Raw genomic sequence first — 15,088 nt, forward strand, 5'->3', positions numbered from 1 at the left:
GCGGTACGGTGCGGAACGGCAACGGCAGGCAGCCGGCGGCGGGCGGAGCTGGGTGGGAGATAAAGCCGCGAGGACCCCTCCTCCTCCTCCTCTTCCTCCTCCTCCTTCTCTCCCCACCCATCGCCCGGGAAACCGCCGGCCCCGAGCGCCGCCGCTCGGCACCAGCCCCGGCCCCTCACTGCTCGCTCCGTCCGCCCACCCCCGAGGAAAAGCATCCCCTTGCCTTCCCGGGCTTTCCCCGAGTCCAACCCCGGGCTGGAGCTGTTCAGCTGGAGATACCGCTCGACACAGGCGTAAGCCCGCAGGACCCGAACGCGATCGCCACAGGCAGGCGGCGGGCGCGGAGCTTCCCCGGGCAGTGAAGATGCCCCTTGCCTCCCGCGTTTCACGGCAGGTTTGGGACACCCCTCATTCACCGGGGGCGGGGGGAACCTTTGTAACCTCAGGTCCAGGCTGCGAACCCTACATCTGATACCAGTAACATCCAGTTCGCTATTTTTAAGCAAATATTTATTGGCTACTTTCAATATTAACCTTCCTACAGGCTCAGGACGGTGAAACTGGAAACCCCCTGGGTTGGTCAGAGCTACAGACTGTTTTCCCCCCATTGATGTTAACAGCACAGGGAAACGGGCAAGGTGAGTTTACAAAATCTGCAAGCAATCTTTTTTTTTTAATTGAGAATTTGTATCATTCCCCCAAAAGAACTGACTTTTCTGCTAACCCAAACCTTTCCTCTACAGAGAAGTGAAAACACTTTTTTAAGTGAAAAAACCTTGATGGCTAACTCTTGCTCAGTCCTCTCAAATGACCTGGGAGCTGAAACCCAATGGATACAACTGGATGCAACCACAAATAGTCTAGATAGATAGATATTAATGCTACGACAGATCTGTTTAAGGGCTCAGAAGAACGTTTTAGGGTGTCATATAAACACCAGTATGAACATCACATATGCACATGATTGATAACTGCCTTTACTAAAAAGGACCAGATATAAAATGCTGCCACCTAACTTTTCAGCCCATTCAGAGAAGGGAAAGAAAGACATCACAGTTTTCTTTCAGACTTTGCAAAAAGCCCATATTAAAAACATGCAGCTCCATAAGCAGCAGTCAATAATATCCAGCTTCCTAGGGATTTCTGCCCTGGGAAGGCCGACCTGTGTAGGCTCACTGATGGGCAGTCAGCACACCTCAAAGCAGGATGGGCATTTGTAGGATCTGCCTCCTATTTTAATGACATTTGTAAAAAGTCAGTATTTTCATGATTTCTGCCTATATGTTCCTGACAGATTCCCTGAACCTGAAAAATCAGTTCAAAATTTAATAAGGCAGGGCTAATGGGCACATAAGCATGGCTACACACCTCCTTCACCACCACCAGCCACCAAATACAGGCAGCACAACTGCATGCATTTTGTTTCAGATAAATATCCCACAAAGGTTCACAGCCACATCTGGCTGATGGCATATTTTCTGAAAATCACATACAGGAAAATAAATCCTCAGTCTGAACTTTCAAGTGCCAAGCATCAGCCCAAAGTGAATTTTTAACAGCAGAGCGAGGAAAGAAGAAAGGGTGTTAGGAAAGGAAGGCTGGAAGGCTGCACACTGCTTAAGATCCCATACAATTTTCTAATATAAAACCAAACAAAACAACCTCAGCAACCCACACTGACCATAGACTTGTCACACTGTGGAATAATCCATGAAGATGGTTTTAATTTATAATTTACCTGGGAGGAAGCCTCTGTGGTGAGCACAGAAACCGAGACATCTCCTCACACATTAGAAGAGGCAGCTGGGAGCAAAAATCCCCTGGAGAAGCCTTCAGACTGATCCATCACCCTGGGTACAAAAAGATATGAGACTGGTTCAGAAACCTGCAGTGGTGTTACAGATAGCAGAAGGATGCTGCAACTTCTTTCTATGTGCTTTTACTCCTCCTAAAAGTTCAGTGTGTCTTACACAAGCTGAAAACCCTGTGGGCACAAACTAAGGGCTGCACTGAGTTCAATATGGCAAGAAATTTCCAGCACACCCATCCAAAACTGGAGCCAGAAGTGGTTCCAGGGCACTTAGACAAAAGGGAATGTGATCTATTTCTCTATATACTGTTGGGGATTGTAATGAGCCAGCCCCTCTTGAACATTTTAAAAGAGGGGCCCCAAGGCAAACTTTCTACCTTGGCAACTGTATTGTAGGTACCTCCTATTTCAAATGAGAAGACACACTTCAGGTTCAACTTTACCTTTTACTCAGTTTGACACAAACTGAGGATTTCACTTTATTACTGAAAATAACTGGTAGCAAAATACAGTGGCACAAGCAAGTTAATGATACAAAGGCTTTACATTAAAGGAATGGAAGTTCCCTACATCACTGAACTTCTGGTGTCTGCCATGACGCACCCCACATACACCATCTCCTCTGAGAAAAACTGGGAAAGCTATGGATGTGGGCTTCAGTAAGTATTTCAGAAGGTATAGTGGAAAAGAATCTGGTTGTACTTTCCCTAAATTAATCTAAAATTTACCCAGATGGGAAAACAGGTTAATAGGATTATCCAAATCTGAAATTCCAGTGATTTTTTCTTTTTGAACATTTTTGCGAGTCTGAGGGTTTGAAACCCAAACAATCTACTTCTGTCTGCCAAGCTGGCATGCAGGTCTATGGAGAAGGATTTTTTAAACTCCATAGTTACTTCTGTGTATTAGAAAATAGCTCTTATTTGTACAAGAATGTATCCTTTCCCAAATTATTTGTATCTAGGCATCCATATAGAAACTTTATTCACCCATGATTTTTCTAACAAAACATCTCCAAAGGCTTGTATCCCAGCTCATGAAAGCACAGAAAAAGGAATTAGTACTAATTACCATCTTCTGGGTATTATCCTTTTTTTAGGAATGTCTTTTAGATATGGATATTCTCAAAATCACAAGTGTCCTGGAAAAAAAAAAAAAGTCAGTTCTTTATCATTAGTTAGCATCCTGAAATGACTTTTTTTCCTAAGCAAAACTTTTCCACTTGAGGAGTTGCACTACAAATCCGTTGTCACAGTTAAACAACACAACTAACTCACTCATGATGAATTCTCAGTTCCAGTGTTTGCAAATTCAAGTTTCACTGTTTTCAGGTTATTGTGCACTATGTTTCTGCCTGAATAGTTTCACAGTCTTGCTACAGCTCTGTTGTTTTATAGCTAGCAACTCAGGCTAGTAGTTTTCACTGACTTTCACTGATCACCAAAGGTCACCCAGTTACACCTCAGTTTCCCAGTAAACCCACAAGTATGATTCTGCTTGCAAGGTTCATTAGTGTATGCTCCAGCCTACCACAGACAAAAGCACCCTTGGGACAACTGGGGGTAGTTTGCTTTTACATGTCAGTGAACAAAACCCAGTGTATCAAGATACTCAGTTATTTTCCTTGCTATAAAGAGGGAGGAAATCAGGACAAGAACGTTATTAGTAAAATCTATCATGATTCCACAACCATTGAAGGTGCCCACTACATGGCAGTGGGAAATTCTGCCATGATTCTTTCTGAGTGTGATTTCTGTGCATAGTCATGAAAATCCATTTTGTTTTTAAAAGCTAGCTGTCCAGGCTGCATGATGCTTAGCTGATTCACAAGGTAGAAATAGAGTTCAGCAGTAAAAACATTCAAAGGTAAGTTCAAGGGGAAGCAGTAAGTCACAGTTCAACACCAGTATGTTCCCATCAGTATCACATCTGTTCCTAAAACCTCTAGATTTTAGCACACAAACCTGCACAGGGCTATTGAAGAATTTGCTCCTCAGCTCGGTGGTTTCCCACTCCGTGCAAATTTTTTCTTTCAGAGCCATAAGGATGATTCAGTTTTGGGCTGTGTGAGCAAACATTCTCTAAGCATGTGGGATCTCAGTCTCAGTGAGGATCACTACATCAACCTCAGAGGTGATTTAGAAGGTATATTTTATTAGCCTCCTTAAACAGCTGCCTTCCCATCAGTGGCAGTGAAATACAGTTTCAACATCTGCTGCATGTTCAAGAAAACCTCCCTGGCCATCTTCACCCAAATGAAAATTCTAACCTTCTGTGCCTTATTTTTTCAGAATCAGGAAAAAATGGACAAATGCTCACACTGTATGTTCAGAAACAGTTTTGAACCCCTTCTGTGCCCAAAAGGTTGAGATATATATCTATCTCTCTATATATAGATATAGATATGTTGTATTATAATCTTCTAATACAGGTCTTTTAAAAATAGAGGAGACACATAACAGTGCTTCCTACCTTTGAGGTCACTTAACCTTCATTTTACTATTGCAGATAACAGTCTCCCAAAGCTCTATTTCAGAGGAGAAAATCATCTTATTCTCTTCTTTTAATATGCTATGCAGAGTAATCTCTTTCTCCTGCCTCTCACTACCTAAATTAATTTGCAAGATGCAGCTAAATCAGCTTTTACAAAGAAAGAAGGGATCACAAAAATGCAAGGATAAAAAAAAATGGAAAAACACTAGAGAAAGGACCTTCAGACTGAGATGTCATTCAGATGAGAGCGCAGCAGTGCATCCCTTTGAAACAAAAGCAAGTGTTTCACTTCAGGCATATGCTTAGTCCCACTGCTGTGTACTTAATGCACACTCACACCATTTGATAAACCTAAACTAGTACTCCAGTAGTGTAAGACAACCTGATCTAGATCCCTGAGAGAAAACTCTCCTTGTCTCAAAATTTGATGGGAGAAAAGGTAAGGGTGTTGGGAGATGGCCCCCTGCACGGTACACCAGTCTGTCTTAGGGAGTCATGCGCTTTAATTTCAAGAGAGGCCCTTCTGCACACAAGGCTCTTGCTTGCTCAGTCTCATGGGGAGATGGTATCCCTGCTTTATTTTCTTTTCATTTTCATACACTTTTTCAGATGTAAATTCTTCCTCTACTGTTGATATAGATTTTCATTACAGTTATTATAGTTTTCCACACAGAGTAATTGCTTTTGCCTTATATTGGTAATGAAGCCAAATAGCACAGTCACTGCCTCATTTTTGTATGCAGAGTACCTGCAGACTGCAGAAGCAGGAGATATATCCTCATGATGAAAAACATCTTTATCAAATCTGTATATTTATCCACCCTTGATTATTTCCTTTGAAAACCTACGTAGGCTATATATAATCCACTCTGGATGGGATTTTCATTACTTGTATGTACCATTTTATAGGAAAAAAAAAAGGAAATCTGCTTCAGCAAATAACCAGCCAGGTTCAAAAAGAGAAAAACTCTGTCCATCAAAACAGCATCTAACATAAGCAGATGCTAATCATTTTGATTAATTGAAATGTCTGTCATATTAGGTGTACAGTAAACAGAAGTTGTTCATACAATTAGCAACATGGAAGCAGTGTGTGTTAGCTTATTCAAAAAACACACCCACATGTGCCAATTATATTATTTTGCACTGACTGACAAAGAGCAAAAGTATGTTTTTAAGACCGAATTTTAATCAGAATGTGATTTTTGACAGATAAAATGCAAGTAATTTTTAAGCACTCAGAGAAGGCTTTTGTATACATAATTTGAAATATTTATAACAGCGGAGTATTTGTACACATGGAATAAAACAAACTAAGCAAACAGTATGTGTAGTTACATGATGTTCTCACAGGAGACATCCTTTTAGGACTTGTATAAAGGTGACAATCTCCTCTCATATTAATATAGATGAAGCAATTTGTCCTTGTTCTAAAAGGGAGTCAGCTTCTGGATCCACAAGTAGAAGCAAAGGGTAGAGAGCGAGAGAGAAATCAAGTTTGGGAATCTCTGCATTTAACACTTTATCTACAATCACAGAATCACAAAATGGTTTGGGTTGGAAGGGATTTTAAAGGTTATCGAGTTCCTGCCATGGGCAGGGACATCACTAAACCAGGTTGCCTGGCCTTGAACACTGACAGGGAGGGGGGCAGACACAGCTTCTCTGGGCAATCTGTGCTAGTGCCTCACCACCCTCACAGAGAGGAATTTCTTCCTAGTATCTAATCTACATCTGCCCTCCTTCAGCTTAAAGCCATTTAAAACCCCTTGTCCTATCACTCCATGCCCTTGTAAACAGTCCCTCTCCACATTCCTTGTAGGGCCCTTTAGGTAGTACTGGAAGGCTGCTGTAATGTCCTCCTGAAGCCTTCTGTTCTCCAGGCTGAACAAGCCCAACTCTTTCAGCCTGTCTTCACAGGAGAGGTGCTCCAGCCCTCTGATCATCTTTATGTCCCTCCTCTGGACTTGCTCCAACAGCTCCATGTCTTTTTTGTACTGGGGACCCCAGAGCTGGATGCAATACTCCAGGTAGAGGTCTCATGAGAACAGAGTAGAGGGGCAGAATCACCTCCCTCAACCTGCTGGTCACATTTCTTCTGATGCATCCCAGGAAACAGTTGGCTTTCTGGGATATGCAGGTCCTGTTGAGCATCTCATCCACCAACAGCCCCAAGTCTTTCTCCTCAGAGTTGCTCTCAATATAGTTTCAGTCACTACAGATTTAACAACATAATGGAGGAAGCGCACCAAACCCCATTACCAACTGTTTCTCAATATGTCACAGAATCACAGAATGGTAGGGGTTGGAAAAGACCTCTGGAGATCACCTAGTGCAACCAAACTGAGAAACCAGAGTATCCCTGGAATTACTCCCAAAACACTGGTATTTTGTTTACTATTATTTGCATCTAAGCCCAAAAATCTTTACTTGGGGCTCTTAAAATGTGTGGGATTGCATAAAAATTATGAATTTAGCTTACATAATTGTTGTAGTGATTTACTTCTTTGATTTCTGATTAGTAAGCATTCAGGTTCTGAGGACTCGCATTTGCTCTTTTCTCCTAAGGACTAATCCTTTTCCAGGAAAACCAAATTCTCTCTTTTAACAAGAAGCACACGTCACTCAGGGAAGTGCTGAGGGGGAGAGGACAGGTAACCCCTCACCATAAACCTGCCCCAGAAAGCTGTGACACAGTAAAACCACATGTGCCAGCAGCACTGATCCAAGTGTAAAACAGTGTAAGTGAGAAGAGATCTGGACTCCAACCTAACAATAACCAGAGTGCTTCTTTGAAACCAAGCCGCTCTGTTTTGATTTAGTTTTCAAAGTATTGAACATTGCTCCATTTGGCAATGCTACAACGCACTGTAAATCAAATGTAACGAGATCTCTGAAGTCCTGTATGCACAAGCAGTTCTGTTCAGGCAAGGGCTGAAAAACTGCAGACTTTTCCTTTGTCATAGATTTCTTTCAAAGCAATTACGTCAGTTTAAATGCTGACGAGAACATTTTCCATTGCACTATTATTCATGTTCTCCCCAGTCACAGATAGGCACTGCTCTTCTGCTTCGGGCTTTTTTCTTCTTGCTATTCCATACAGGCTTGATTTGAGAGGCTGAAAACTTAATTAGGAACCACTGGTCCCCTCTAAGAAAAAACTCATGTGTAATATTAGGTCCTATTGACTGTGTCTGCTGTACATGGTGTCTGCACACTTCACGGGTTTCACAAAGACAGATGCCTGATGACCTAGGATCTTGTCAGTGCTTATGTTTACAGAGTATTTAAAGATAATGACTGTTATGTGCCCCTTGAACTAAATGTTCTGTTTGGAAAAATGAAAGAAAAACAAGGATAAGCACTGTGTTACCATAAATGAATTTAGAAAAACTGGAAAACTATGTACAGACCCAGCCAATATTTATATGCCTGATTAATCTCCAGGAATTTGACAGGCTAAACACAAGCTTCTATGTTTGCAGGACTGGAGCCAGGTAGTTAAGTGCACAGGTACCATATGGCATTGTTACAGGTGCTACAAAACATCTGCCTGCATTGCAAATCTCACTGTGCCCTGCAAAAGGGCAGGGCAGCTTCTCTGCTGCAAGGCAAGCTCCAGAGATCTCGACAAGGTGCTCAGTCCCATAAGGGACAGTTTGCAGCCAGCAAGCTGCCCGCGACCTGGTGAGTTAATTCATCTTGTTTGTACCTTGCTCACAGTGACCTTTATCATGGGAAAAAACAGCAAGGTTTGCCAACTGGAAGGCTTATCTTCCTAATAGCAGCAGCCTGGCCCTGCTGCCAGCCTTCCTAAGAACCACGCACTGCAGCCTTCCTAGGAGCTCTGCTCTTCTTACCCATGTTGCAAGACCAGCACATCTCTGACATGACAATCTCGGATCTACAACGTCATGAAAGGTAGTAATAATATGTGGCTTACTCTACCTCCACTATAATCATTCAAGTCTGCTCCCCTTGTACTCATCCTGACTGTCCCCAAGGAAAGCAAGCCACTACCACGCCAGGGTGAGAATCCTGCCACCAGCTGCAGTACTGGATGGAGCTTCTCAGTGCACGCGCTGCACAAAGCTGGCTTTCCAGCAAGCCCTGCGTTTACAACTGTCGGTCCAGTCTCATGACAGAAAAGTTTCCAGTATTTGGCTTTCTCCAGTCAGCAGAACAACTTCTAAGTGTCTGTCACAGGAAGAACAATTGGAACCATCTGATCTCACAAAGCTGGAAGCATTGGAGCACAGTAAAGGAACACGGAGATCTGTGAGATGCCTCCTGCTGATGTAGACTGGGGGTGGCCAAACCTTCTCCATGGGCAGCAACACAGCAGGGTATTTTACTGCTATGCCAGCACTTGCTTGCACATTCATGACACTGCCTTGGCAGCCTGCCTGGAGGAGTCACTCCCCTTCAGGAAACAGAGATTGCAGTATCGATGACCATTCAGGCACTGCCTGGAGTTTCCTTATTGCTTTCTGCCTCATCCTCTGGTTTTTATTTCTGCTGTTTCTCTACAAACACAAATCGACACCCTGTTGCACCACCATGTCCTGGTCTGCCTTGGCCTTGGGCAGTGCTGACAGGCTCTGTTCAAGGGGGAAAAAACCACGGGAGCCATTTGGGGCCTATGTAGTCTGCAGTAGTTTCAGTTATGGACCAGACTGCCCCTGCACTACACTATGAATGCCAAACAGGAAGACCAAACAGCAAGCAGGAAGGCCAAAAGGGATATCATAATACAAATAGACTTTTGTGGATGCCGTGGTTTAGTCCCAGCCAGCAGCTCAGTACCATCTAGCTGTGCACTCACTCCTCCCCTCTGCCCATGGCATGGGGAGGAGAACTGGAAGAAAAAAGTGAAATTCGTGGGTTGGGATAAGGACAGTTTCACAGCAAAGGGAGAGGGGAATAGTTAACAACAATACCAATGAAAGAATAAACAAAGCAGGTGATACAGAACGTAATTCGCTTACCGCTCAGAATCTGCTGCCCAGCATGTCCCTGAGCAGCAATCCCCCCTCCCTAGGCAGCTCCCACCTCACATACTGAGCATGATGCCATATGGTATGGTATCCCTTTACCTAGTTTGGATCCGCTGTGCTGTGTCCCCTCCCACCTTCTCATGAAAATTAACTCCGCTCTACCTGAAGACAAGGACCCTGGACTTCTAATGGGCCTTAGCATATATTCTACTATATATAAGTGTCATGACTTTATTGTTCAGCTTTTTTAGCCCAAGCAGCCAGAGAGAGATGCCAAGAGTGAAGGGAGTGATCCAAGTTAAGAACACTAACTTTTCAATTCTGTTGCTTAGAAAGAAACACAGAGTGCATGGCCTAGTTGGAACAGGTCACCTCATGGTAAAAAAATTAGGCTAAAAACTGGCTTTAGACACAGTGACAACGTTGTGTTTGTTTCTGATATTTGTTTTTAATGATGCATTTTAAATACTATAAAAGAAGGGCTCTGAGTCAGTGTTCCCTCTGACAGTAAACTGACAGTCCCACCTGCAGATCCAAATTGCAACACAGTATTCTGACCTTTGGTAACCTCTACACCTAACAAGTAATGTATTAGCATTTCATAAAACACTCACATGCCACCCATCAGATGTCTCTTATTTTACTCCACAGAATCATACCCATTGCACATTTCTTTGACAAATCAGGCGCCTTATTCTTCCTGTTGCTGTATTTCACATTAAGATTTTTCACTATACCTCAGATACCCCCAAACTCCACAGGACCATCATATGAAACTGGGGATGTGTTGGCTAGGTTAAGGAGCAACATACATTACAAAAAGCACAGCTAAAAGGAGAGAGGAGCCTGTAACTTAGCATTTGCCCAAGAGCTACAAAAACTGTAAGGAAAAGGTAGTAATATTAGGTTAAAATATGTTGACACCTCTTGCTACCGACAAACCACCTCTGCTTGCTCCTGCTCCTTGCAATGTGAACCCAAGCTGTTAAACCAGAAGCCCTGCACCAGGCTGGCTCCCAAAGAAAAAGTGGTGCCAACACCACTGGAGGCCACGAACTGCAGGGTAGAGGCAGGCATGGGGGAAGTGATGGCAATACCAGTATTGTCATCAGAGTCCCTGGCTTTTGAAACCATCTTCTTATTCTGGATCTACACGGAGGCCACTGCTGTACTCGGTTACATGAGGGAACTTAATTGTCTTTAAATTACATGAAATTAAAGATGGCAGTTACACCCTTCACCTTCGAAGAGATTTTAATTCAATCCATCCCACTAGCCAGTACATCTGTACATATCCATTCTGGCATATTACTAATGTGTTTAATGGAAACAAACAAAGCCATGTGTTTTATGTTAAAATAAAGAGCATGAGATCTTGGTTACATGGCAATTAATAAGTTCAATGGAATTTTATTTCAGCCTGGTATTATCTTGTGGGTCATACACAAAACCACAAGATACTCCTCTCTGTGTCCAAGAGTTCTCCCACAGGTTAGATGCCCTATTATTAATTTAACCAGTAATTTTTCAGATACTACTAAAAATTGTTTTAGGATGCTTCTAGTAAGAGTATTTTTCAACTCTTTCACTTGTAAAGAATTCATGTGAAGCAATTTATTGCTGCTATCATATAATATACCTTCTATGCAGAACAGCTGCACAACTGGGGGTAAATGTTTACACTTCTAAAAGTTGTCTGTAGTTCAAAGATTTGTTCCTGAGCGCAAAGAAGAATAAGAATATGAGACACTGTGTTAAACACATAAATAGACTCAGCTGACTTAGCAAACATGTGACTAGCACACTGCTGCTCAGAAGTTTCTTGTGAAGTATAAGGTATGAAGCCAAAAAGGAAGTATAACACAATACGTTCTTTAAAGTTATAATGGAACATATGAGAAAGAAAACACAATGCAGCATGACTTACTCTGTAACTAGTCTAACCAGAAAAAATAATTATAGTCAGCTCTCCATTAATACTGGGTGGATTATCGAATTTGGAAACAAATTATGCTAAGGATGCACAACAGCTGCCTTGTTTCCAAATGGGCCAATTAAAGCTGGCAGGGCTTATTAACTTGGGCCCAGCATCATCCAGGTTCAGCACTGCTGCTTCTAGCCCCAGGCCGGTGCTGGGCAGTGAGGTGGATGAGCACCTGGACAAATCTGGAAGCACAGCACTGAGACCCTGCTGTCCTGCAGCAGGTAGAGTTGTCCCCACCTGCCATCTCTTCTCTGTCACATGAGCAAAGGGAGTCTGGGGAGGACCATACCTGACTGGCTGGTTACCAAGGGGTATTTCCAGACCAGCCTCACACAGGAACAAGACTGTCACACGTAAAACCCCACGCGTAAAACCCCAAATTCAAGGTTGAAGATGCACTGATTTCTGCGAAACTGCAGTAGTACTGGAAGATCTTACATCACTTTGACAAGAGATTTATACAGCAGACAAATCTCGATCTTACAGATCAATCCAAACTTTCTCCTTCTTTCCTTTAAAATTGTTTGTTCTCTCTACAGTAAGGTTTTTGGGCTACATTCAGGCCTTTGCTAGAAGGAAGCACCATCTTCTCTTAGAAACAGTTCAACTAGTTCATGTAATGGATTGCTTCATACTCAACACTCAATTATTTGCTGATTTTATGTGATACTATTAATTCTTATATGTTTTATAGGAGATATGTATCAATTTCATTTTGGCCATTCCAGGGTTTTTACCTTATGTTTTCACATCCTAAGAGGCGTTTATCTTAATGTAATTGAGTCATCTGTAGGTTACAGAATACGCACATAAAAAATAATTGGACTGCTTACTGGAAGTGTTCTCCAGCTCAGCTCGTTCTGCTGTGACAGGTTTTTGAACATACAGGCAATTGATACTATGTCTGCTGCTTCCCTCTTCTCTTCCCATACATACAATGTTCCCATCATATCTGACTTTGAAGAATGAGAGTACTTTTCACTAGCAAGACTTTCTGTAACTGAGTATTGCGATACTCAGATTTAGAAGATGGGAGCTGAAGCGTTGTTAGTCCACAGTGAACTGCAGTTAGCCCAGTGCAGTGATCAGCTCCTGGACCACAGGACAAGATAAAATGCCATTCCACTTCTCCTCCAGGCAGGGGTAAAACACTGTGTGATGTAAAGCTATTCAGGCAGCTCTGAGAAAGCTACCTTGGCTACCAGATGCAGCATGGGTACCGCAGAGCATCCCAGAAGCATGTCACCTGGAGCTGGACTGGCCAGGCTGTTCCCAGGGCCCTGCCTAAGCCTGGCAGCTCAGCACTGCAGCACTGGTGCTGTGCACAGAAACCCATGAAACCCACAGACAGCATCTTCTTGGGCCAAAGGCCCCCCTACCCAAAGTACTGCCTATACATAAATGGGACTAATTTGTTTGTAATATCCTTACTATTGTATAAAGAAAATGTTTAATTGCTTTGTGGCAGTACCATGGGTTACTTTAAATATTTTAGAAACCTTATTTGGAGTTGCCAAGACTAAAGAATAATTCTTGAGACCTAATAAAACTAAGTGACTGGGAAACTAACTGCAATTATCAGTAATACAAAGAAAAAGTAATTACAATTATTAGTAGGCAAGATTTTCTCTTAAATTCAAACCCACGTGTGCTGTATTGAGAAGTTTCAAGAAAAATGTTTTCATCACTATAAATAAGCAATCCATCTAGTTTATAGCCATGTAAGGAATGATGCAGATAAGAATGACAGAGTAAAAGCATCACCTTTCAGTAGTTACTGAAGTGCTTTTTGTTTCATTTAAATAAAACTAGCAGAACCTGTTCTGGAAATAACTATCCTCAATTTTGGAATGACAACAGGCTTCCACACTTGAACCTTATACTACACAAAGCCATCATGAGGAACAAGATAAGGCCTTAAAGGTTATAGCTCTTGGGAGGGAAGACAATGTGAAATAAAAACATAAACCGTGCTGATGTTTTCTCCGTGAAGGAAATACTTCAGCCTAATGGGGAAGAGCTGTTGCTGAACTATTTCAAGACTGGAAGGGGAAAGAAAAGGGCAGAGGTCTAACAGAAGCATTTGGGAAATATTCAAAAATGCCCCAAAGCTTCTTTAACCGATACAGAAAATCTGATAAAGCATGGTCTTGTCTTCCTCTGTGAATTTCAAATATTTTCAAAATCTCTGAAGAAAAATAAGACTAACACAGACTGACAAAACTGGCTCAGAAGCAGTCATGGATTCTTAAGTCTAAAGGCTAGCTATTGCCTTACTTCATGTTCGGTAGGCAAAAAAAAATATATTTCTCTGACCTCTTTTCACCATTTATTATGATAAAGCCATATCTATTTTTGTTTTCCTATTATATAAATATGTACTGTCATACAGGATATTTTTGGCATTAGGTAGTGATTTTTATTATGGCTTAGCATCTTTATTCAGGCAGGAAAAGTGGACTGGACCTTTGTTCTTACTCAAGGGCGTGGAACAGCGAGTGCAGCTTCAGCACCAACAGGTGTAGCAGAGTCATACCAAGGCAGGCCTGGCACATTGGGTTAAAGGTCCTATCACAAGCTTCAGAAACAGTACCAATCAATGTCACGGACCCAGAACTATCTTCAGCCAAAAATTACAAGGTCCAATGATCATTTTTCATACATAATGAAAGTAAACAATCATCCAGCTGATCTGCAAAACTTTCCTAAGGCCACCTGCTGGTGTCCATCTTTTAATCAGAAAGAAAAAAAAAAGAATCTGCATCGGCAATCAACTTTCTTGCCATATTAAATGTTCACTATTGTTTAAGACAGAAGCAGAAAAATCCACTTGGATTTAGATGCAGAGCACAGGCACTTACTGTAATGGCAAAGCAGACCAATGATAATGTTTGAAGTTCTTTTACAATTCAAGCTGCATGTCTTAAAAAGTTATTTTTCTTTTAAAAGAGAGCAGCACCATGAGTTATCTGAAGACTAAAGTTTCTTCTAAGATGATAACACCTTATCATTTTACAGCCAGTATTTTTGTTTGTATAGTCTGTTTAATTGGCAGGATCCTTCCTAAACTCTTCAGAAACCTTTTTTTCCCTTAAACAGAAGCCTGGTTTTGAGTATATTTCTGTCTCAAGCCACACTAGCGCAACAAAAGCTACAGCCGACAAGTAGAGAGCAACTGATCTGCTTATCAGTAGCTCTGGACTGTTAAAGAGAAACTGAGGCATCTAAAACCAGTGGCCACCCCTCAAAAACATGAACATTATGAAATACTCGTGGATCAAGCAAGACTCTGCTTACTTTGAAAACATGCGCTTCGTTCAACTAAGCATCTGAATTAATGTCCAAATGTTGAAATTATCCAACACACTTAAGACAGCAGTGAGATAGAAATAAAAACATGATACTGTATATGAAGAACCAGCAAGTTAAAATGCATCCCTTCTAAGCCCACCGAGCAGAGGGACACGGCTGAGTAGGGATCAACCTGCCTGGAGCACTCTGAGGTCCCAGAGCTTCACTGGCAGAGCTGTCCATAAACAAGAATGAATGCAGGTGCCATGAATGCCACCTGCAAGCAAGGTTCTCTTAGCCAGTAACAACATAGTTCCTAGAAACTGGTCAAGGCCCTGGGATGCTTCTTGGAGCCACCTGGGGCTCCGGTAGCCTGGCTGGCCTTGCCAGCAGCCCCCAACCCTTCGGTGCCCCTGAGGAGTGCCGGGGTGCCCCGAGGGGTGCAGCAAAGGGCTCACCCACGGCTGGAGGTCCTCAAGCACCACAAGCCAAAGCTGGAGGGTGCGATCTTCC

The sequence above is a fragment of the Gallinula chloropus genome (assembly GCF_964237585.1).
Source record: "Gallinula chloropus genome assembly, chromosome: 1".
NCBI classification, from domain to species: domain Eukaryota; kingdom Metazoa; phylum Chordata; class Aves; order Gruiformes; family Rallidae; genus Gallinula; species Gallinula chloropus.